The 24593-nt window shown below is 45.5% G+C and overlaps 1 long non-coding RNA gene across 1 annotated transcript; it reads left to right on the plus strand.

Annotated features, from left to right (window-relative positions):
- On the plus strand, window positions 1-24175 carry LOC116443262. Its single transcript, XR_004239795.1, has 6 exons — window positions 1-558; window positions 2743-2866; window positions 3470-3610; window positions 4591-4725; window positions 21543-21673; window positions 23507-24175. It is a non-coding gene; the product is annotated as an uncharacterized LOC116443262 (long non-coding RNA).
- The last annotated feature ends 418 nt before the right edge of the window (window positions 24176-24593 follow it).

Here is a 24593-nt window from a genome sequence, read left to right on the forward strand (position 1 = left end):
TTTATCCACAGAATGTCCATCAGAAGTGGAGCTAGAAGAGCCCCAGGGATTTATATCTACTCCTTCCTCATCACGTTACATGGGAAGCACAGACTGCTCTTGGATACTCTGTCTCTGAAGGGCATGGCAAATACTGTTGTAAAGTATCCGTCAATAACATCATCACTGAACTGCCAAGAGGAGTTTCTTGGGATTTATGAAGAGAGTCAGAAAGGAAGAAAAGATCGAGGTAACAACAAATGATCCAGCTGAGCACACTCAGTCCTAGAAATTTCCCGCTTTCACTCGGGCCAGTTTCAGAAAGCCCCAGCTGCACGGCTCTGATGTGTTGGCAGCCTTAAGCCAAGCTGCGGAGCCCATGCTGTAAGCTTGGCTGAAGACCTTAATCCCTGTGTCAGTGTGCTGCATTGATCCAGCAGGAGAAGAGCCCCTTAGGGCCTCAGAGAACAGTAAAAGAGACTACAGAGAAATAAGCTGTGATGTCTGGGCACCCCCTGAGGGACACTTGTCCGTAGAAGTGACTTGTGACTTTCTGTATTGTCAGCTTCATTTTCAAAGGTGAGCCTGCATCCTCCATATCCTCTGAGACAATGGTGGTACATGATTTGCCTCTTGGGGGTGGAATGGGTGACTCTGAGCCACTGAGGGATCGGAGTGTGAATCTTCACGCCAGAAAATGTACTAACTACCACGCAGAAGGCTGCATTTTCCTCATCTTGACCCTGCTGAGGTGCAATCCCATCACTGAGACAGTGGTCTATAAATGCAATCCACAGATTAAAAGAAAGCTAAATTAAAAAGAAAGTGAGAACTTGAATGCTGCTTGCTGGAAAGTGAAAGTTTCTGGGGGCCTCTCTGTCTGCATGTGTGCAGGATGCTGTGCAATTAAGTAAAATCTTGTTGGAAACGCAGTGAGGCAGGCAGAAGGAGCACATCAAAGTAAGTCCATTTCAAAATACGTGGAGGAAATGCTTTTTGTTTCCTGTTTTAAAGAGTCTGTTCACAGTGTAGGGGGAAAGGAGAAAGGGGAAAAAAGTGCTGCGTCAAGCAGCAACTGGAAACAAAGGGAATTAACTGGAACTTGTTGGTGCAAAAGGTAAATGGGGAAGGGGGAAGTAACAAGAAAAGAGCGGGGAAAAACTCCAGAAACTTGATCTTGCAGAGGTTTTCTTGGGTATGCTGAAGGTGTTCCTTCTCCCAGCATCTCCTCCCAGCATTTCACTGGGGGTTTTTTTCCTTCCCTTCCCTCATCCCTCTTTATTCTCCCTTTGTATGGGTTTAATTTATTGTGTTTGCAGATGTTATGCAGAAGAACTTCATCTCTGCAGGTCTCCACGCTGATTTTCTGGTAGACAAAGTGTGGTGGAGAAATCCACCACCAGCCTTTGCGAGTACTGCAGGTGAATTTTAGTGTATGTGTTTCTCCAAAAACTTTCAAACCTGTGATGCCTCTGGAGAAGGTTTTTGGATAGCAAGTATTCTGTGTAGACCCTCATCCTGTTAACATCAGCAGTGCTGATGGCTACTGCTCTAGAGAAGAGGCTCTTCTGCCTGGGTGTAGTTGAGGGCTATGTGCGTGTTCATTGTAGCTCTCAGATAAGGGGAAGAAGCTGTTTTTTCCCTGACACTTGGACAAGAACACTCTTTTGTTACCGAATGCAGTAGTAATGCTTCCTGCTGAAGACTATTAGGGTAATGGAACATGCTAGGAATATCTTTTTCAGTAAGAAAACACCCACCAAATCTACAGTTTAGCATGTCAATTAACTGATTTGGGAGTGAAAGGACAGGAGAGGGGAAAGATAGAGGATATGCTAAGGAGCTCTTGGAGCACTCCACAACTATCTTCCTCCAAGAGCTTATTTGTAAAAGCACACAAAAAACTCTAGAAGTATATCTATTGATATATACTAGCTTGAGAATAGCAGTTTAGCTATCATAACTATTTACATGCGGTACAGAGGAAAATACTATCAGAAATGGGGCCATCAGTCAAAGTTTTGCCTGAACAGGAGTCTCACAGACAGCTCCCTGGAGCATCTTCCAGCACACAGACTCACTGCTATGTAATAGCATTTGTTATGGCTGGCACTTTTTCAAGGCTGGGTATATTAAACTAGATTCCAATGTCTATTTATGTGCCAACATATTGAAACAGCCTGTTTTCTCCTTTATTTCCCCCCTCCTTCTCTAGAGCTGGTGAATAACAGAAGTTTGTGGGTGCCTGTCTCTAAATTAAATTACTTTTTCCAGAAACGAAAACATAGAATTAGGCTTTAGCATCAGAACGAGATAGAACTTTAGAATGATGTTATGACAAGGTAGAAAGAGCCTGGAAAATTCAGAGTCAGAAAGTAACCAGAAAACAATTTAGTGTGCATAACAGGGGAAGTACCTATCAGTGGAGATGCAGTAATGGCACAATGCTGAAGCTGTAAACAAGGCTAAAGTGAGTTTGAGTTTTGTAGGATTATAATGAACAAGGCCTGGCCTGGTAGCATAGGATTGTGATCATTTTTCTAATTGATTTGCTATCTAATTGAACACATTTCCCCCCCCCCCCCCCCCCCGATGAACTTTTAAAATGAGTATTTTAAGGTTTTGCTCTTCAGACTGTCTTAACTGTGATCTGTGTGTTTCCATTAGGGTCATATATAGGAATTGTCCTAGTACCTGGTGAAAGTCCTTTTGAAACTTAATATTAAAACTGAATTTAATGCTTTACATTCTTATTCTTCCCAGGACAAAACCTATCAATGCCCCAAAAATTCCTGAGGAGATGAGCTTGACATAGATGTTATCCTTCCAGCTTGGGAAGGAATCATGCAGCCACTGGGATACCCCTGAGAGACACAAATGCCACAAGGTGAGCACCCAAGTTCTTCTGGCTCTTGTAACTCCCCTGTGAAACTCTGCAAACATCTGTGGCGTGGCTTTTAATGAATCCATGGGTGCTTCAGTGCATGTTAGAACACTGGGCAAGCTCCTCAAAGAGAGTTAGGAAAGCTGGTGGGTGCCAGTATGCTGCTCCCAGCAAACAGCAGACAAACCTGGCACATCTGGGCAAAGCTCTCACCACAGAGCACATCAGAGGCCTGAGCATGGCAGAACGGAGGGGCTAACAATAGCAATGCTAAACTATGTCACTAAAAATCTTCTGCCGCTTTCATCCGTTTCCCTTTCTTCCTCCCTTATCGCGCCTAGTTAGGGTAAGAGATAAATTTTCATTCATGTGGCAATACCATAGACTTCTAAACCATGTGAAAGGTTAACTTCAGAAATAATGAATAATATGACCAAAATAGATTTGGACCAGTATCCCGTCTTTGATTTTTTTTTTTTCTTTTCTCTTTAAAGGGCATTACGATCCCTTTTGCCTTAGCTCACATTTTGATAGCTATCCCTAGGAAGTAAGAGCCAATTGTTAAATATGCAGCATTGTGACTTTGTTCTTTGCTTTGTGCTGCAGCTGCCACCGGAGACTTATAGCCCCATTAAAATCCACTGTTCACCTTGAAGTTGTGAACTTTCTGGACTGAAGGAAATCTGTCTAATTGTCATGGCCAACTGATGGTGCATAAAGGATTTGGACTAACCAAAGAGTTACTAGGTGAGAGAGATCTCACATTAAGGCTGGGGCGAGAGGAATGGAGGAGCTTAACCAAGTGGTTTTTGCTGACAGACAAGGGATTTTTATATGGCACACTTCCATGCTCCGGGAGGGATTTCTGATAACACTTGGAGTTATGTCAGCTAGCCTAATACCCTCCCTTCCTAGAAATACTTTTGCAATCAAACTTGTTGGATATAAGGTCCTAATCGGGGCATGGCTGTGTCTTGGAACTATGTGAGTGTGTGTAGGATGCTCTTTCCCAGACTTTAACTTGCAGGAGGACAAATTGCAGCATATGTCCAAAGCTGTGTGCCAAAGACAAGGCAGCATGTCAAAGAGAGGGGGCCAGGGAAGGGGGAAGCTTCTCCTACAGCTCTGCTGAGTGTGAGGAGGTACCTACCTGACTAAAGAACTGTTGGCTTGATGATGTAGCATATTGTGGGGAAAGTGAAGCTGTGCAAGTATCCTCTATACAGAGAAGAAAAAGCACAGACTGGGAATTGAAACTGTTAAAGCACTTATGAGTAGAAGGTTCTTCAGTGCCAGCTCTCAGTTATGTGAGACACTCCAAGTGACTTATTCTGCAGAGGATGTGGATGTCCTGCAGTCTTGTGAGCATTGCATGGTGTCTTGCACAACGGAGTCTGAGGGAGGGGCTGCCCGTCAGGGCAGGGATCTCTTCTGACCAGAGTAGTCCAGGCAGGGAGAATTTGCCACTAGTGACTTGTAGTGGTTAGAGTGGGTGTCTGTAACTATTTGTCTGTTTGAGGAAAGCCACCCTTCTGGTAACAATACAGCCAGTTCTCTTCTGGCCATGTCTGCAGCCTAATGCATGAGCTCAAAGCTGAATGACATAAGGATTTTGTGTTAAAAGGTTTTTAAAGAGGGAAATATTTTCTGACACTGCACTTTGAAAGACTGTGCCTTACATCCCTCAAGAGAAAAAGGTTCACATCCCATTCTGGTCTTTTTTGCAGGCAACTTCTGTGGTGACACTCCTGTCTGTGCCATAAAACCTTGAGGTTCAGCAGTGACAGTGACCTTCCTTCACAGGGCTGCAGCAGCCATGAAAGGTTTTCTCTCAACTTGTTCTACTCAGAAAACATCATCTGGTAAGTCTGTTACAATTTTAGGGTGAGGATGGAGAAGTAGAGCCTAAAGTGTGGCTGTTCTATTACAGAATTAAATGCATCTGTTCTGAAGAGAAATGGCCATTAATAGAAGAGATCTGTTTGAGATCTTGAGTGTTGATGATTGAATGCATAAGCAGTGATCTAATTACTGTACTCGTTTCCCAGTACAAACCTGTAAAAATGAGATACTGTCTTAGCTCTGTCTGTCTATCTGCCCCTTTGCATTCTGCTCTACAAAACCAGAATCCCTTGTCCCCATGCTCAGTCTGTTATTGCTTCTGTAAGTGCTCTTCTGTTTCTTCCCCCAGTTAGGCAATAACACTGCCAGGTGCTGCTGTTACTGCTGCTCACCTCCCCAGCCTCCACCTCTGCCACACAGCCAGGGACCCACGCAGTTAATTGGGCTCAGAGTTTAAAGCCTAAAGGAAACCTCCCTCACTCTCCTGTTTCCCAGGCAGGGGCACAGCTGGTGACACGGGTGGACAGCTTTCTCTGTGAAAAGCAGAGCTGCCCTGGCACTACTAAGCAAATCAGTACTTTGATCCCTCAGAGAAAGCTGGAGCTTGGAAAGATGTGTCCAGTCTGTCTCTTCTGTTTTGTGGAAGCAAACTTGCCTTTCTAGCAATTTGAGCCACGGCTAATCTCCCCCCATCCCCTTTTCTTCTGTGTTACCTGTGCTCCTCACTGCTGTGTGAAGGAGCACATCTGCTTGGGCAACTGTCTTGGGCTTCAGAAGTAAAGCGCAGCAATTACATTTCTCCTATTAAAATGCATCAGACTTGCAGCGCTACCAGCAGAGATCTGTTTGCTTTTTCATGTGCACATGCACATTTCCTAGCTCTGAAAATTTGGAGGGACCTTTTCCATTCACATATGCCACTGTGCTTCTTTTGGCTGGGGAAGAGTTAATTTTCTTCTCAGTAGCTAGTAAGGGGCTGTGTTTTGGATTTGTGCTGGAAAGGGTGTTGGTAATAGAGATGGTTTTGTTACTGCTGAGCAGGGCTTGCCCAGAGCCAAGGCCTTTTCTGCTTCTCACACCTCCCTGCTGGTGGGGAGGCTGGGGGAGCACAAGGAGTTGTGACGGGACACAGCCAGGACAGCTGATCCTAACTGACCCAAGGGATATCCCATACCTTATGGCATCATGCTCAGCATATAAAGCTGTGGAAAGGAGGAGGAAGTGGAGAGAATGTTTGAAGTGGTGATGTTTGTCTTCCCAAGTAGCTGTTACCCAGGATGGAGCCCTGCTGCCCTGGGATAACTGAACACCTGCCTGCCCATGAGAAATGGTGAATTAATTCCCTGTTTCGCTTTGCCTGTGTGCATGGCATTTGTTTTATCCATTAAACTGTCTTTATCTCAACCCACAAGTTTTCTCACTTTTACTCCTCCAATTCTGTCCCTGATCCTGCTGGTGGGGAAGCGAGCGAGCGGCTGTGTGGGGCTTGGTGGCCAGCTGGGGTTACACCATGACAGCCACAAAGCAGCGCTGCTGTTATAAAAATGTTTATTTGCTGAATGTGCTTTGCCTTAAGCTACCATCTGAGATCATTTCAAGATACTCTTCCATGCTCTGATGTATCCAAAACTGCAGTGAGTTAATTCAGTGCTCACTCCAGGCACTCCACACAGGTGGTAGTCCTCATATCTCTGCAGTTTGCACTGCCACCAAATCAAGTACAGAAACATCCCTGAGGAATAACTGATTATTTAAAGTTGTTTTTGGGTTGGCTTGCGTTTGTTTAAAACAGGTGCTTATTGGGAGGGACGATTGGTCTCAGCATGGAACTGACCTCTGATTAATTAATAACCACTGTCTGGAACCCGACACTCTAAACGGGAAGCAGAAAAATAAATGGCTTAAGCCATCTGTGCTAACTTTTGCTTGAGAGCTTGGCTGTTCTTATTAGATGATTGTGCCTTTTCCTGGGGCACACAGAAGGGGTAGAGGGAGCCCATTATAAAAAGGTCAGTTCCCATGACACAACCCAGAGTGCTACCAAAAGAGGGGAAGTAGGGGCACGTGTTGTACCTCAGCCCTTAATATTCTCAGTAGATTTCTCTGAACCAGCTCTACCAATGATAAGATTTTAGTGGATTTATTTTGTTAAACTTTATTTCCTCCCCAGATTCATCCTCTTCTTTACTAGTTTCTGAGGAGAGTAAATGTTCTTTGCTTCCAGTTTTGTTCCTTTCCTTTCTTGTGCCTCTTGTGATCAGTGAAAGCTGGTGGGTGTGGGATACAGGATTTTTATGTGCTGTTTAATTTGCTGTTGTTACTTGAGATGGTTGGAAACGCTTTGGCAAACTAATTTTGGAAAATGAAGATTTATTGTAATGGAAACACTTTATAAATACCATTTTGACTGGAAAGAGTCAGGAAGTTATTCTTACCTGCAGAACGTGGCTCCCTGAAGAATCTGTGAAGAGCTGTTTACCCAGGACATGTTGCCAGCCTGTACACATCCTGCTAGCCTCCAGACAAGGGATATTTCTAAGCCATCTTGCCAACCCTGGCAAACAGATGGGCTTACTGTTTCCCACAGGCCTACATCTATCCAGAGCTGCCCTCTGGCAGCTTAAACCTTCCTGTGTAGCGTCCTGTGCTGCTGACAGTGGTGGCAGCAGAGATGGAGTATGAACTTTAATGTGTACCTGGTTAATAATATTAGGCTGAGGTACCATATGCTTCTCTTGACCCTTCATCTGCGTTTTATGGGATACCCCAGTGGTGGTGGCATAGGTCTAGAATGCTTCATCAGGATCTGTAGATTTGATGTAGGCTCCACCTATGTTGGGGTCTGCTGCCCGAGAAGGTGAGTGACTGACTTGCCTCAGGACTTCCTGTGCTGATCATAACAGCAGCAAAACTTTAGAGCACAATGTTCTCTGTCAGCACAGCACAAAGAGCACTGGGACCTCACTGGTATTCCCAAAAGTGCCCCTGCGATGTCACGCTGTAAGTGTTGAAGCATGAGTGTTGTTTGGCAGCAGATGTTAAAAGTGAAATGTTGACTCTTCCTGTTGTCTGAATTATGGGGGTGTTTAGAGAGAAGAAAATGTTATCTGTTTTCCTTCTTCCTTGCTCAGTGTCAGACAGAACAGTTCTGGGGAAAAAAGTACTTATTGTCAAATGTGAAGGATGTCAACCCCCTGCTTGTGAAAGCTGTGTGCACACACTGGTTTGGGTGGGTTTCCTCCTGGAGGTGGCCCGGCACCCCTGGAGCTGCAGAAACTCATTGTACCAGGTACCATTTGAAGTGCCACCACATTCAGCTGTGCCAGGGTTAATGATCATAATAACAGTCAGACAAGGGGCCTGGTGCTTGTGTGTGATGCTGAGTGAAATGAACAGCAAGCCTTTGGGCAGGCTTGCTTCCTATTATCTGGTTAAAACACAATGTGAGGGTTAGGAATGTGACTTTAAGGTACAAGTGTAGGCTAGACATGATCTAGAGAGCAGCAAAGATCACCTATACCTGTCTTCCCAAGCTGTCAGAGCTGTACTGTGACCATTAAAGTTAATGAGCCAGAAATAAGCAGGCATGTCCCAAGAGAGCTGGTTTTTTTTTTTCTCCATAAAGACTGGTATGCACATCACTAACATAATATGCACCTCCGTGCTGGGAGTAAATTAATGTCTGAGATGGCAGGAGCTGAAATTTAAAAGAAAGCTTTTAAGTTGCCCGTACCCTTTGTCTAAACCCCAGGATATTCCTGTTAGAGGAATATTTTGCTGCAGCAGATAATATATATATATATATATATATATATATATATATGGTGCAAAGGTTGGACAGAGCTGAGAGAAGTTACTCCTTCCAGTTTTCTGTGCACAACTTGGGGCAAGACTTGGAGGAAGGAAAGGAGAACTGAAGACAAACATTAAGCAGTGGGGAAATGTGATCTAAACAGAGCCAGTCCATGAGCACAGAGCACGTGAATAAGGGGGCTGTAAAGCACATGGATTTTATCATGTCCTCTTGGAAAATTCCACAGCTCTTCAAAGAACTGTCTAACTGCATGCACTGATAGGAGGCTTCTGCACTGAAAGAGTGAAGTCCTGGGTCAAACTTGCCTGAGGAAAGTGTCTTCCCCCAAGTCCCCAGACCCATGTCTCTTTGGAGGGTCTCATCTCTCATCTTCTTCGAAACAGCCTTCAAAATATGTTCAGTTTGACAGTGCTGTGGTCCCAAACAGTGGTATTCGGAGAAAGCCTGTTCTGACTCATTAAAACAGTGCTCTCAGGCATCCAGCAAGTACAGCAAGGGAATGTATACATTATTAAAGCTCTGTCTCATCTGTTCTGCTGTGTTGATGTGGGATATTTGGTGGGATGGAGAGATGAGGAAGTGAGCTAAGAAGCAAGAAAAGCAGTGGGCTGACAGAAGTAAGAGCAGGAAAGCTGTACCTGGGGTTGAAGGGAATTTGCTTTCCAACATAGGCCGTCCTGTGGCACCAACCTGCTTGCAGGTGGTGGGGAGGAAGCAAACATTGCTGTGAGATGCTTAACAGGATGGCGAGAGACAGGAGCTGGCAGTAAGTATGGGTTGCTCTGACACAGAAGAGCACCTGTGACTGATTGAGGTCAGTGACAGCTCACATTGGGAGCACTGCCAAGAGAGATTTCTCCTGCTCCCTAAATGTTGCCTGCAGTGTGTGAAACGTTTTTCACCTGGAAGCCAGGCTGTCTCTTCTGTTGGGAAGCTGGGAAAGTTCGGTACAGGCAAAGCCAAGCTGGAGGCTACGCAACGGGCAATGAACTCAAGGGAGATGAGATCACTCTCATGATATCTCAATGCCCAGGGCCTGTGGCCCATGCCACCCCTGCTGCTCAGCAGCATGGTCAGATACCAGTGCCAGTGTCTCCTTGGGACACCTCAGTGTCTGGGGAGGAGAAACTTCTCCATCCGTCTGCAAATTGAAGAGAGCTGTACCACCCTGACCTTCTGCCAGGAGATGTGGGATGTACATGTCTGAGTGCAGCTGGCTCAGACCTGGTCTCTGTCCTGTCTGACTAGCCCCTGTGCCAAACTCTGGCCTTCTTTTCCTTTTTCAGGGAGGCTCTTGGTGGCCACACATCTGTTTGTTTGACAGGCATGGCAAGTATTATGGTCTGGGGCTTTTGCGCATTTTCCCTTAATACAGAGGTGGTCATGAGTACTGGGTAAAGGTTTGTGAATCGGGTCACTTCCCTCCATACCCTCCCTCTTTGGAAGTCCAGACTTGAGCACCCTGTTTCAGAAATCATCTTTTTACTGCAGTAAACCTTGTGGTGCTTTAGTGCTGATATCCCTTCAGTTCCTGAAAGGTGCCCAGGAAATACTGTCCTTCAGCATCTGGGTGCATGGCTAGTGTCGAGTCCTGTACACAAGTGGTGCTGATCTGTCAAAGCAGAATTGGTAGCCCTGTTCCTCTGGGCTAACCTGATTTACCAGAGGGCAGGTAGCTGCTGCAGCAGCACGGGGAGCTAAGATGGACTGCTCTGCTGCAGTGTTATCTTGCTGGAAAGGAAGTGATCTGGAACTTGGTGTGATGGCTTATCCACTGTAAATATGCCTTCAGGTTTCAGAGAGGTTTATCTATGCCAAGCGCTTAGTCTTGTCTCCCACATTAGGGAGGCCATACTGACATGATTCCAGTTGCCAAAAGGTTGTTTTTTCTGTTTTATGTAGAAGGGTTTAGATTTACCTTCTTAGGGGAGGGTGGTATCTGACTTAAAGTTTCCTGTGAACTGGTAGCTAAAAGCTAGACCTGGAAGTGAAGTGTATTTGTGAAGGATTTTAATGCCCAGCCCTATCAGCATGTGTCAACGAATTACAAGACAGGAAACCTCTGCCTGCATCCATCTCCTCTGGTTTCAATTTCACTACATACACTTCCATTCTTTAAACAGAAGTTAGTAAGCTCTTTTCCATCCCTGTGCTGCTTATCATAGTCCACTTAAATATTTAAATATAAACATAGGAGTGTATGTGATGAAGCAATGCGATGTCACGTAACCAAGTGAACCTGGCAACCATCTGCTGCTGAATGGCTGAAGAACTGCAGCCTGCCCTTACACCAGGTCACTCTGGTGCAATAATTAAGAGATCATGTGGGTAACTTTTGATTTATTAGACGTACCACATACTAGTGTCTTTGTTGCTTAAAAGAAACCCTTCTTTCCCCTATCCCCATCTTATGCTGCTTTTGGAAAGAAAACCTCATATTCTAGCACAATTCAGAAAACATCAGTCAATCCTCACAAAAATAATAGTTCCCCTGAACCAGCAGGGCTGTAAATTGCAGTATTTTGTCAGGCTGCTGTTGCTGATGACTGACTTGTCGTGATATAACCAGCTTTAAAAAACTGCTCTGCCATCATGACAACAAATGTGTTGGGGTTTTGGCTTAAAGATGTGATCTCCCCAGTGTGTCTTCAGCTGTGCAAATAGAGCAGCTTAGTGTTTGTAATTTAGTGCTGTATCACAGACCAGGGAGGGCTCCTGTTGTGAAAATGTGTGTGGCATTAGGGGAATAACATCCTGACTGAAACCTTCCAGAAAGCGGGGGCAGGATGGGTTGCCATGCCTGCTCCTGGTGGCAAGGAGCTAGGCAGAAGAAAACCTGTTCTCAGGGCTCCTGGTGGGCCAGTCACCACTTCTTACACCTGGGAAGAGGATGTGCTGCCCAGTGAAGTGACAGCCTCATCCTAGACATGGTCCTGTGCGTGCCTTGGGAGATGGACAGAGCTGCAGGGTGAAACCAGGCTCCTGATCGTGCTTGTGGTGGTAACAGAATCCCCTGGCCATCCACAGGGGACTTTATACCTTAAATTTCACTGGAGGAAGAGCATTAGGAAAGCTTCTGGCAAAGCTGAAGGACAGCAATTAGTACTCCTCCGAACATTTTTCCTTTTCTCACCTAGAAATGGGCAGCCAGGTACAAGGGGTGTAACTACTGACCTGACAAGGAAAGTGTCATCACGTCAAATAATTTGGACTTCCAGTGCAGAGCTAGAATCGAAATGCATGTAGAGTATCTGCTGTTTTATTTTGTCCCTGAAGATCTGTTGCGTGGTCCCCTTTTGGGCCATCTGTTTGATACAGAGGCATTTGGTAAGAGAAGAATCCCACACAATCCAGGGTGAGGTGCAGCACTTTGTGCAGAGCAGTTTTCCCTCTCCACCTTTTAACAAGTGAGTCTGGCTCTTATATTCTAAATATACCCCTGAGGGAAAGGGAACAGCAGAACCAAGAATTATTTACATCTTTTGAAGGAAGAGGCACTGCAATACTGAAGAAGGAGGCATGTATGTTGGGGGGAAGGAGAGGTGCATACTGGCAACCATCTGCTGCTGAATGGCTGAAGAACTGCAGCCTGCCCTTACACCAGGTCACTCCGGTGCAATAATTAAGAGATCATGTGGGTAACTTTTGATTTATTAGACGTACCACATACTAGTGTCTTTGTTGCTTAAAAGAAACCCTTCTTTCTCCTGTCCCCATCAAGTAATTCCCATAAGTGTGGACTCTAATGAGCTCTTTTCTCTAGTTCTAGACTTGTTTGAAGCAAGGGTAGATCATACATTAATCTACACAGCATTACTCCTTTTTTTTCTTCTTTTCTTTTTTTTTTTTTTCCTAGAATAGCTCTTCACTGCAGGACAGCAGCTCTACCACACACCAATGTTATTCCTCATTCATCCCTTCAGAAATCCCTCACGCACAAGTCGCACAGCACTGATGTTTTTTGGCTTAAAGAGGGCACAGGAAGTGTTTAAGTGTTTACTGCACCAGCTGTACCTCTTGTATGCCATGTGACTGCAGTGTCAACACAGGGATTCAAAATCAGGAGAAGGTTCTCCTGACCCCCAAATCCTGCACCAGCCCAAGCTGCAGTTCAAGCTCATCTGGCTTTCTGGGTCCATGGGCTCTGGAGGTTGTATACTAAAGTTGTGAGAGAGAAGAAGGGCTTCTGCCTGGCATCAGTTAGATTTGCTTGAATGCTGCATGTGACTTTTTTATGGCACAAGAAATGGGACTATGAAATCCCAAATAGGCTTCTCATCATAATTTCTCAATAGCTGTCCTGATGCTGCCAGAAATGTCCTTCTCTTTGCAGTTGCTGCATGAAGTTGATTGTCCTAACAATGAGGGATGTGCTGCTTAATTGCAGTGGAGATGTTCTCCTGATTCATTTTTTCTCTCTTGGTGGCCTTCTTTCTCTTTGCTTCAAAGTAGCTTAGCAAGAAACTACAAGCTACTGGTTTTATAAGCAGGGGTTTTTTAAATTCTAGCTAGTGCTGGATTGAGTGGCACAAAATTCTGATTACTTTTTTCCCCAGTATAGCTTATGCTTAATGTTGGGGCTCAGATTTCTTCCTTTTCACGCTCTAAGTAGCCTGTCACATTTGTATATGGACTGAGAGGTCTCCAAGAAGAATCTGTAACATTTGGCATAACTAAAACCTTACAAACTCAAAAGCAGATCAGCATATCAGCATATCCTTGAAGCAGAATAGCCTGTGCTGGCTGGAAGCTGTGTTTTAGCATCTACATTTCCTTGCAAGAGCCAGTTTTGTATGTATGGTTTTTTTGGATGCAGAATGAATGCACTCACACCAACAAGGATCAGTTGCTATTTCCTTCTCAAGACCCATACAGGGTTTGATCTATGCTGGCTCTCCTTTAATTTAGTGGCACTCTTTATGTAATTGCTGCTTTTCTGATTTAAGTGCATGAGTACAAGCTGAAGGTTTGACACAGGCAGCCAAACTTTTTAATTGCCTTTAGCTCGTCTCTAGCTGTGGCACATCTCTTTGAATGCAGCTGACTCACGAGAAGGTCTGGGAGAGAAACTATACCCTTTTTAGTTATGCTTTTTCTCTGGCAAAATTGCTCTGTGAATTTTTATCACCTAATGGTTTCTCTGACACCTTTTAAAACTGTTCAGCTTCTCACCAAGAGACTATTTTATATGAGACTTGGGCCAGTAAACCATTTCTGTGATCTGGGAAGTGCTATGCTTCCTTCACAGAGCAATTAATTTCAAAATTAGCTGGGCCTGCCTGCTCAAGAGAAACTCACTGTTGCTTGGCTGCTAGTCCTGAATGGACCTATTAAATGCCATATTTCTGTAAAAAACCCAGCAAAAATCTATTGCTGACTAGCAGGTCCTGAAATTCATGCATGTCAAGGGAAGCATAAATAATTTCAGTGTGCAGTTTTGGAGACAATAGTGGTTTCTGGCTTAGTAAATACTAACTTACATCCAGTCTATTGAAAAGGGTGATTATATAAGGTAGAAATCAGCTGGGGCTTCAGCAGAGCTGGGAGGAACAGGCTTTTCTTCCATTCAAAATGCTTTTTAAAATTCAGAGCGCTTAGTGATATGGATGTTAATGGACTTATCCTGTCCTAAGCTATGTCCAGCCTTGTTGTGCTTCTCCCAGGTGGTTCCAAAGCACAGATAGATTGAAGCTCCAGCTCTTTTCACTTCCTTGTCCTAAGGCATCTTACAGAAATGCTATCACCCTGTATCACCCCCAGTTAAGTACGAGGGTGATGGGTCACCCTTGCTGCTGCCTCTGACCAGCCAGGTGGAATTGTGCCAGATGTAAGCACTTTGAGTTTGAGTCTGGAAATCACTGTGTTGTGGGTAGGTGTCTGCTCACCACAGCAAATCATAATGGCAGGCTCCCGGCCTGAATTCCTTTGTAAATGTCCCTCTCCTCTCCCAGCAGTTGCTCAGGAAATACAGCTCCTGTGAAAAGCCTGAGGAGCTCCTCACTCTATCACTCCCTTCTCTAGCTCAGATGGAATTCAGTACATTCTTTTCCCCCAAGAAGTTAGCAGAAGTATATGCTGTATGCTGCTCCTCCCTTGTAACTCCTTGGGAGATCTGCTCGCAGGTGACCTGGCTGGAAATATCCACCTGGCCCAGCACCAGTTAGAAATCTGGGGACTGCTGGAGGCCTGGTTTGTCTGCTGGGGCTTTTCTGAGTGGTGAAGCAGAAGGAAGAATACACTCACCCAGCTTGCAAGAGGGAAAGCAGAGATGATAACTTTTTAAAAGATACAACAGACTCAATTATACCACATATTTCGCTGTCTAGAAAACCATGATTTACTTGCTTGAGGGTTTTTCTTGTCCACCTCCGTTTTTATTAAGCTCATTTTTCTTTATTCCTGACCTGTGACAGCTGAAAGAGTTTTCCTGGGAGAGAGAAGATGAGTGTGTGCATGCATGTGGTGAGGAGCTGGGGAATAGCTGTTGTGCCAGCTTGTTGTGTGGAGGATGCTGGACGGTTTGGGTTCAACCTGAACCATCCTTGTCTTGTGGTCTCCACACAAGGCTGTGAACCCAAGCAGGTCCCTGCACATTTATTTTCCCATCTGCTCTTCCAACCCACTTGACCAAAGGCAAGTGAGCTGCAGGTTTTCCTAAAGTTGAGATTTTTATTTCCCAGAGTTAGAAGCAATAGCAGAGACTCCTTAGGGGCAAATGCCACACTGCTGATGTATGGGGCAGGCTGCACATCTCACTGTGTCTGCACCTCTGGGTACAGAAGGAAATCCTGGCAGTCCTTGCTGCCCTTTGCCTGCTCTTGCTGCTCAGCTTCCAGCTGAAATTTGTGCCCCACTTCCAGGTGCTGCTGGGTGTCGGGAGGATCTGTGAGGCACAGGAAGGAAAATCAGTCATAGAACGGTTTGGGAGGGAACCTTAAAGCTCCATCTTGTTCCACACCCTCTGCCATGGGCAGGGACACCTTCCACTATGTTATAATTGAACTGACTTGAGTTGGTTTTCGTAGCCGAGAGAATGGTTAAGGGTTCCCTGTTAATTGTTAATTAGTTAACCACTTATGGGTTATTAATGGTTTTGTCAGTTGATTGCTAATTGTTAGGAAATTCGTTGATTAACAATTGCTAAGGGGAAGTAGCGTTAGGAGCATTTTCTGTATCAGTGTTAGGATGTGGGGGGGGTATGCAAGTTGGTAACGAGGGAAAGGTCTAGAAGAGGGTCTGTGCCAGTCATGTCTCCTTAGCATAAGGGAATAAATACCACCTCCTGCTAGGACCGAGACCAGTGAATCACCCCAGTGACGAGAACCTGTCCCCTAGAGATGACATCCTGACAAGCCAATCGGACTATGGATGGTGGGAGGGCCTGGGGTGTAAGAGGGTGGTGCCTCTTGGGGAATAAAGGGCAGAGTCCCAGAGGGGACACCGATTTCTCTGCCCGCACGCAGGCGTGGGTGGAGATCTCAGCACGCGTCCTTTCTCTCACACTAGACCAGGTTGCTCAAAACCCCATCCAACCTGGCCTTGAACGCTTCCAGGGATGGGGCATCCACAGCTTCCCTGGGCAGCCTGTTCCAGTGCCTCACCACCCTCTCAGTAAATGTGTTTTTATGGCTGGTGACATGGTGTTCTGCAGACTTAGGCATCTGCTTTCCCTCTTTAGGGCAGCTTCCCTCCGAAGTAGTGCCCGGTGAAGATGTGCTTGTTTATTGCAGTGGTGTTAGGCCTCAGTCTTCCGGCTGGGTTTGGGCAGCCACAGATGCTCGGCACATTGGATCACAGCCCTAATTTTGAAGGTGCATGCTTTTAGGTGTGCCCTTAACTAAGAAATGGTTCAGCTCGGGTTATTTATGTTTGTCTTTGGGCTTCCTGTAGCTGTTTCCTCATTTTCCTCCTCTGCTGCCACCGCGTGGACACCTCCCGGTGTTCCTTTAAGGATTTGTATGAATCTGAGAAGAACACCCTCCATCCTTGATTGTGCTGCAGTTTCTTAACTGCGCACAACATGTTTATTGCTTTGCCATGAAATTCAGCAATGGGGACACGTTAAAATAAAGAAATAAGGAGAGAGAATCTCTGTCATGTTTTTCTTTCCCATTCTTCTACCAAAAGACTTGGAGAAGGTGTACCTTTTTCACATCTAGAAAAGGTTATGTAGAAGTAACTAAGTGCGCACGGCAAGTTACAGACCTCAGACAGAAGTTCCACAGGCATCTCAATCAAAAGCCAGGCTCAAGCCTTAGCAAAATTTTTCCAAAGGGCTGTTCCTGAGGCAGTTACTTGTAGAAGACTCTGTGTCACTGAGGGCTGATGGAGTAGCTTTTATGCGCCATACATTCAGCTCTGAAAATTGCACTTGGGATGCAACACCATTTAGGCACTTCTAGAAATATTATTTTGAGCAGAACTCTATTAAAACTACCAAGATGGAGTTCTGGAGTGGAGCAGGGACTATTGGAGATGCCTGGTGCAGTTTGTGCCATTTTCATGACACAGCAGCTTTGGAGCAGCAGTGCAGCCTGGATCCTGTTCACCTTGGGGCTTACTCAGGCCAGGGCCAAGTGGATAACTGTGTTTGAAACTGGACACAGACAAGGATGATCTAATTTTAGATTGGACTATAACTTAATGTCCTGTATTTGTCCATCAATAATTTTCAGCACTGAATGAATCATTTGTAGTCCACTGTTACATAAAAAAAGCAGCAAACAGATGCAACGGTGTTAGAAGTGATGCATTATGCTGGAGCAGGCCCTGCAAACTTAGCTTTTGTGAGGTTAAGTTGTTTCAGTGTCACACATGAGCAAACCACTCATGAGGTCCTCACTTTGCCGAGTGGTAGGGCTTCAGAACAGTATTCCTTCCCTCTGCCATCAAATGTTGAAAGCAATGAAAATTTGGGGTGAGGGGCTGATCTTCTCCCTTTTCAGTCCAGGGGTAGTTGCTGGAAGTAAACACCTGAGTGTGCTTTCTCTCTCTTTGTGTCAGAGAAAATCCTTGTGAATGGCTGGGGCACACTTGATCATTTTACAGTCTTGTTAGGGGGAAAAAGCTTTAAACAAAACACAGACCTCAATACAACAAATGCAGCTCTGGGTGTATGGAAAACTGTGCCGAGTCCAGTTTTCCAGGGTGATAGGTCAGCTGCCAGGACAGATTACAGCTGGATTCAGTCCTTGACATCAGCTGCATCGCAGGATGCTCAAATACCATGTGGTTTTAGCCATTACAGTAGCTCTGATGGAAGAAGTGTGGCCCTGGGGCTGTGAAGTCCTGGTGCCTATATGATAAGAGAATTGCTGTTCAGCCTCAGAGAATCAAAAACGACTTTCCATTTTCTCTCTCTTTCCTCCCTCTACTGGCTGACAGAAGGAGATCATAAAGCATTCAGCATTTTCTTTTGGTCTTCAGAGACATCCTAGTCTAGAATTCATCCAAACTTCCAGCTTTGACTCATCTTGAAGGTGGAATTAAACGAGCCAAAACAGCTGCATCAAAGACCTACACAAGGTGTTACCAGCGTGCTGTCCTGGGGCTAACTTTGGTTTCAGCCCTTGTCTAGCATCTGTCACAGGAATGTTCTGAAAAGGCCGGTGTCTGTCAATGCCTCATAAAATTTCCTGAGAAGTGAGTCTGGGACATCTGGCTGCCTGGGGCCAGGCTGACCTTTGTCACCCCAGCACTGCAGGACCACCAAGGGGTGTGAAGGCACCTCTGGAAGTCTCCAGTCCTGAAGCAGGTTGCAAAGGGCCATTTCTAGTGAGGTTTTGAATATCTCCAAGGATGGAGACTCCACAAGCCTGGGCATCCTGTTCAAGTGTCTGGCCGCTATTGTGGTAAAAAAGCTTTTTCTTATGTTTCATTGGAATTTCCTATATTTCAGTTTGTGCCCATTGCTTCTCATCCTTTCATTTGAGCATGCCAAAGGGAAACCTCCCAAATACTCAGTATTGGTGTTAAATGCTTTTACACCCCGGAGTTTTAGCCTTTTCCTTCTAGATTATAAAGCCTACTGCTTTATACTTTTTGGGAAGCAATCTCTGAGTATAAAATGAGATGATATAGCAGCAAACACTTTTTAAAGTCTGTTTCTGCTGAAAGAAAGCCTGTCCAGCTGCATTAAGAGAAATATGAGCCTCTTAAAGCTGCTCACCCCTCCAACAGAAGGCAGCTATATTCTGTTCTGCCTTAGACAATTTAGAGCAGCCATTTCAAAAACAGCCTTCAGCATTTTGAAAGCAAACATGCGCTCAACAAGGCTTCTAAAAAAAAAAAGGGACCCCCATAAAAAGCATGAGTAATAAAAGATAGTCTCTTAAAACAGCTGGTGAAATAATGGGAGGTATCCTGGACTAGAGTTCAGTTTTGCTATCTTTTTTGACTACTGACACCTCAATGCATGGGGTTTCTCTCTCTCCTGGACTGTGGGGGAATTATTTGGAACAGTCCTGCTTTAGATTTAGTACACTTTTTAGGCTGACACTGAGAAAAGCCATCTTTAACTATCTCTTTCACCCTCAGGAGTGCGTTTTGTCTTTCTTCTCAGCTTCTAGGAAGTTTTTCTTCTGTGGCAAACGTATTGGTTTTGCACGGCCTGGTTTTTGGTAGCGGGGGGCCACAGAGGGGGCTCCTGTGAGAAGCTCCTGGAAGTTTCCACCATATCCAGCATAGCCAGTCTCTGATGGCTCTGAAGGTGGACATGCTGCTGGCCAAGGCTGGGCCAATTAGAGAGGTTGGTAATGCCTCTGTGATGACATATTTAAGAAGAAAATCAAAACGAAGTCACACAGTTTTGGATTCCAGTCAGAGAAGAGGAGGAGGTGAGAACATGTGAGGAAAACAACATGGAAACACCAAGGTCAGTGGAGAAGGAGGGGGAGGAGGTGCTCCAGGCGCCAGAGCTGAGGTTCCCCTGCAAGCCGTGGTGCAGCCCATGGTGAAGCAGCTGTGCCCCTGCAGCCCATGGGGATCCACGGGGGATGCAGAGATCCACCTGCAACCCATGGGGATCCACGGGGGATGCAGAGATCCACCCGCAGCCCTGGGGATCCACGGGGGATGCAGAGATCCACCCGTAGCCCATGGGGATCCACGGGGGATGCAGAGATCCACCCGCAGCCCTGGGGATCCACGGGGGATGCAGAGATCCACCCGCAGCCCATGGGGATCCACGGGGGATGCAGAGATCCACCCGCAGCCCGTGGGGGAGGTGTCCGTGCCGGAGCAGGTGGATGCCTGGAGGAGGCTGTGATCCAGTGGAAGACCCGCTGGAGAGAGAGGGCCCTTGCTTCTAGGCGGGAGCAGCCTGTCCTTGGAGCACTGCACCCCGAGGAAAGAGAGAGCCACGGTGCAGCAGTTTGGGGGGCTGTGTGCCCGTGGGAGGGGCTCACGCTGCAGCAGGGGCGGTGGGGCTGCTGCTCCTGAGAGGGGACCCACGCCAGGGAAGTTCACAGAGAACTGTCTCCCCCTGTGAGGCTGTGGGATCCCTCCCACGGAAGACTCCTCTCCCAGAGCAGCGGAAGGAAATCTTGGTGATGGACTGACCAAACCCCCGTACCCTGTCTCCCTGCACTGTCGGTGGGAAGGAGGGAGGGGCTGGGGGGAAAAGGTGTTTTACAGGCTTATTTTACTTCTCATTATCCTCCTCTGATTCTGTTAGCAATGAATTCACTTTGTAACTTTAAGTTAAGCCTGTTTTGCCCTTGAAGTGTTTTTCTCTCGGTGCTCACCTCAACTAATGAAGCCTTCGTTAATTTTTTTCCCTCTCTCCTCTGCCCAGCTGTGGCAAAGGAGGGTGAGCGAGCGACTCTTGCGGGTGCCTGGCGTTGGGCCAGCGTCAAACCACAACAAAATGTTTCACACCTTTTCTTCTGAGAGACTCAGAAGTATCCCCTGTACTGTGCCAAGATGAAATCCTCTGTCTTGCAAGGTCACCCCGCTACTGAAAGCAGTTTTGGAGATGTAACCTCTACAATACCTTTGGCAATACTTTGTGTGGTGATTCTAACATAGCACGTAGTAGTCTCTACCTCTCCTTCTCACCAAACTGCAGGTTTTCACGGGACAATAGCCCTGCCTCTGTAGATCACAGGAAATCCTGAGTGTGAAGTAGGAATATCCCATCCAGGCTACACAACTGTTTGGGATTGGCATAATTTTCACATCACAATACTTGTTGCTCTGAGGTGTTTTTAAAATTTCTGCAGAGGTTTGTGGTGGGACAGTTCAATCATCCCCTTGCCAAGAAAAAAATATTTTGGTTCTGATCCAAAATGTTTGCAGTGAAGTGCTGCCAGTAGGATGTCTAGTCAGAAGAATATAAGATGGATATTCATAAGCAGTGATAACAAACTTGTTGGCCTTTTTTCCTGGTCAAGTATGAAATGTAACTGCAATGTAACAACAATGCAGAGGGCCCCTGAAGCAGTGGTTCTTCTGCACGGCCTGTTGTGGCTCCAGAAAGTTGAATCCTTTAGAAATTTCCTGCAGAAAAAGGAATACAAAGGATTTTAAGATGCAGTGGTGTCTGTGAGATCACATGTGATGAAAAATGCTGAAGTTCTGTGCAAAGCTTTCTGGTTCATTTCTCTCCAAGCACATCATCCATGAGACAATGATCTCAGAAGTTATGGGGCTGCCATATTAAACACTGGAGAAGTAATCCCTGGAGGACTAAACAAAATCCACGACTGTAGACGAGAATATGAAATACTGTGGTTTCCAGTCATAGGGCTGGTGTGTTTCCCTTGCACTGGCTTCCCAAGAAGTCCAAGGGTATAATGAATTGTCCTGGAAAAGCCGATTTGGCATTTTGTTGGAATATCCGGGTGCAAAGTCTGCAATACCAGATTTTGCTGGGAAGAGTGATGAAAAGCTCCCTGTTTCTGGAAAGCATTGCACCAGAGTGTTGCAGCCATGGGAAATACTCACTGTCCTGTGTGTGGGACTTAAGAAGTCATTCCTGTTGGCTCAGCAATAACCACTGCCTTCTCCTCTTTCTGTTTCTAGAGGTCCGGTCCCCTGAGGCAAGCAAACCTGGTTTGTACTTCTTCAGGGTAAAAACTCTTTGCTTTCCCAGTCCCCATCCTGCTGCCCATCCACTTTGAGGGCTGTGGGAAGAGAGCTGCCATTGAAGACAGGTAAAAAAGCTGTTCAGTTCCTCAGCCTTGTCCTGATCTATTGTTACCAGTCCTCCAGCATTGTTTGTTTGGGGGAGAGGGCTTGATACCAGTGAACAATTGTCCATAACCTTACTCAATGTGTTGTTCCTTTGAATTCAGAGGAACTCGTTTGTTTGCAGATGGTCCCTTTTCCTAAAAAGAACATCTATTTTTCTTAAAAAAAGAACCAACCCCAAGCCACCCAATTTCCCATGAGTAGTTTCCCAAGCTTGCCGGGAACAGGCAGTGGTTGCACCCTCAAGGCTGCTGTATGTGTTTCTGCGAGAGCTGCAGCTAACTCTGGGTTGTGATCACTGCTAACACATCCATGGAGCGAGAAGTATTGTGGGTGGTAAAATACCTCTGCATACTAGCTTCTGCAGTGCTTCTAGTTTGGTTTAGAGCATCAGCTTTGACTTTGTTATTAGCAGAAAAGGAGTGAATGAGGCGTTTGGGAATTTTTCTTGAAGACTTGTTAACAATTCTTTTAACACTAACTGGACCATAATTTGTGCAAAGAGGGGCCTGCCTAAGTAGTGGCAACCCAGTCTTCTATCTTTGCATTTATCTGAAGAGTTTGGCTTAGGAATAGTAAAGAAGGGGTGCCACCACTGCTGTGATGTTCTGAGAACGAGCCAACCCAGCCCACTAAAATCACAAACGTCGCAGGATTTCTCCCAGCACAAAGCTGCCAGCAACTAGGACTCAGGCTACCCTGGAGCCCCAGATGCCACCTCTGACCTGAGCCCAAGACAGCGGGGGAATGAAGGTTTTTTCCCATGGAAAACGGCCACCGTTTGCATCCATATGCGTTTGCATATGGCCCAAACGGGGTGCCGCCTCCTAGAATCATGAACATGGCAGGATTTCTCCCAGGCCAAAGCTGCCAGCAGCTAGGACTCGGGCTGCCCTTAGAGGCCCGGATGCTACCTCTCACCTTACAGCAAGACAGTGGGGGAATGAGTTTTGTTTCCCCTGGAAAATGGCCACCATTCCTGTCCAGTCACTTGTGGCTGATGGTGGGGTACCACCTCCAAACTCACAAATGTCACAGGGTTTCTCCCAGACAGGACTCTGGCTGTGCTTAGAGGCCCAGACACCACCACCTCTGACCTTATTTTGAGACACTGCGGGGCTGTCTGTTGTGGAAAATGGCCTTTGTTCACATCCAGGCGCCTTCGGGCAAAAGCCCACCACAACGGGAGCTTTGATTTCCCAATTTTTGTAATGAAGCAAGAGATGGAGGAGGAATCCCTGCCTTGGACTGTAATATTTATAGCTAGAACGATCTCCTTTCTCTTTGGAGCATATTTTGTATTTATGGGGACTAAAATAATTTACTTGTATTCTGGTGTGAACTTTTTCAGGGAAAAACTAACAAGCTGAATAAAATGAAGAGGTGAGATTCAAAATGAAACTAGCCCTACTTCCAGTTAAATTAACTGGTGTGATCAGACTGCTTTTATGCATTTAAAACCTGGGAAGTCTAGAAATAACTTGCAGAGATGACATTGTCAGGTGCTGCTGGGAAGTGTTTCCAGTCATTGTGTGGGAATATCCAGAAGCAAGGTTGCTAGATTCTTGGGCCATTAGAGCTTATTTTTTTATTAGGGGAGCAGTAAATAGCCTTTTGTAGCTAATTTATTGTGTTCATTTGCCTGTGTTATAGTGTGGTAGTAATTTCTGCATGCACGTTGCAAGTTGTATGGCTGCTTGCATGTAAATCTCTTACTCAGGTCAGTTTGCACGTTGTTAAGGTCATGTAAATTCACATAAATATTGTAACCTGGCTTCCTTTGTTTCTTCCTGCAGTCCATACTCACTTCATTGCTGCTGGATACCAATCACAACTCCACTTTTGATGAAGCTGTGCTAAGAACAGATGCACCAGACAGCACAGATGACCAGCCAGGGGTACTGCAGGAGAACACATTCACTGGGAAAACAGGATGGATGGGATCCTCCCACGCTGGGGAGGGCAGAAAAGAGGATGATCCCAATGAAGATTGGTGTGCTGTGTGTCAGAATGGAGGGAAGCTCCTTTGCTGTGAGAAGTGTCCCAAAGTATTTCCATCTGTGTCATGTCCCTACACTGATGAACTTTCCAAGGTAATTATGACCCCTTCAATTCCATCTAAAATTGTAGCAAAAGACATTAGACTTGTATTATGAAACCCAGGATAAGAAGTTTCAGTCTCAGAGAAAGAGCAGTGTCTTCTTTAAATATCAGCATAGTTCACTGGTGTAAAATATTTGGATAGCAACTTAGATTAGCCCATTGATCATCTCTGTGCTACTCTGAACAGGCATACTTCTGGAACTATATCTTTCTTTTAAATGTCATTTGAAATGGCACATAAAAATGTTTCTCTTAGTTTTTGAAACTTCAGATTCCAGGGGTTTTCTTATTAAAACAATGCTATGTTACAGCTTTGTGCCATAAGGAAAACCCAGTAAGCTTACAGTAAGCACTTAAATCAATAAATACTCTTTCTGGCAAGGAAACAAAAAGTAATCTTGAAGCAGGTAGATAACTATGTATTACAAGACTTGGTTTCTATTAAAATTAAATATTCAAGAACAAGTCTTTAAAATGTCTCATTTTTACTGGATCATTCAGTGGATGATCTGAGGTAACGATGTCTGAGGGCAAGGGAGCCAAACCAGCTTGGTGGCAGGTGTTCAGATCCATAGAGGTGCATGCTACTACAAGTGCACTGTGTTCCTGGGCTCCAGAGCACAGTTAGCTGAAGTTTCCTCCTGACTTCAGATGTATCAGGGTTTTGTTCTCATCTTTGTGGGGTTGCTTGCTTTTTTTTTGTTTCCCAGCTGTAGGTCTGCCAACAAACTTTAGTCCCTCAGCATTAGTTCCTTCAAACACACAAAATAACGTTGTTAT

The sequence above is a fragment of the Corvus moneduloides genome, chromosome 4 (assembly GCF_009650955.1).
Source record: "Corvus moneduloides isolate bCorMon1 chromosome 4, bCorMon1.pri, whole genome shotgun sequence".
In the NCBI taxonomy this organism is placed as follows: domain Eukaryota; kingdom Metazoa; phylum Chordata; class Aves; order Passeriformes; family Corvidae; genus Corvus; species Corvus moneduloides.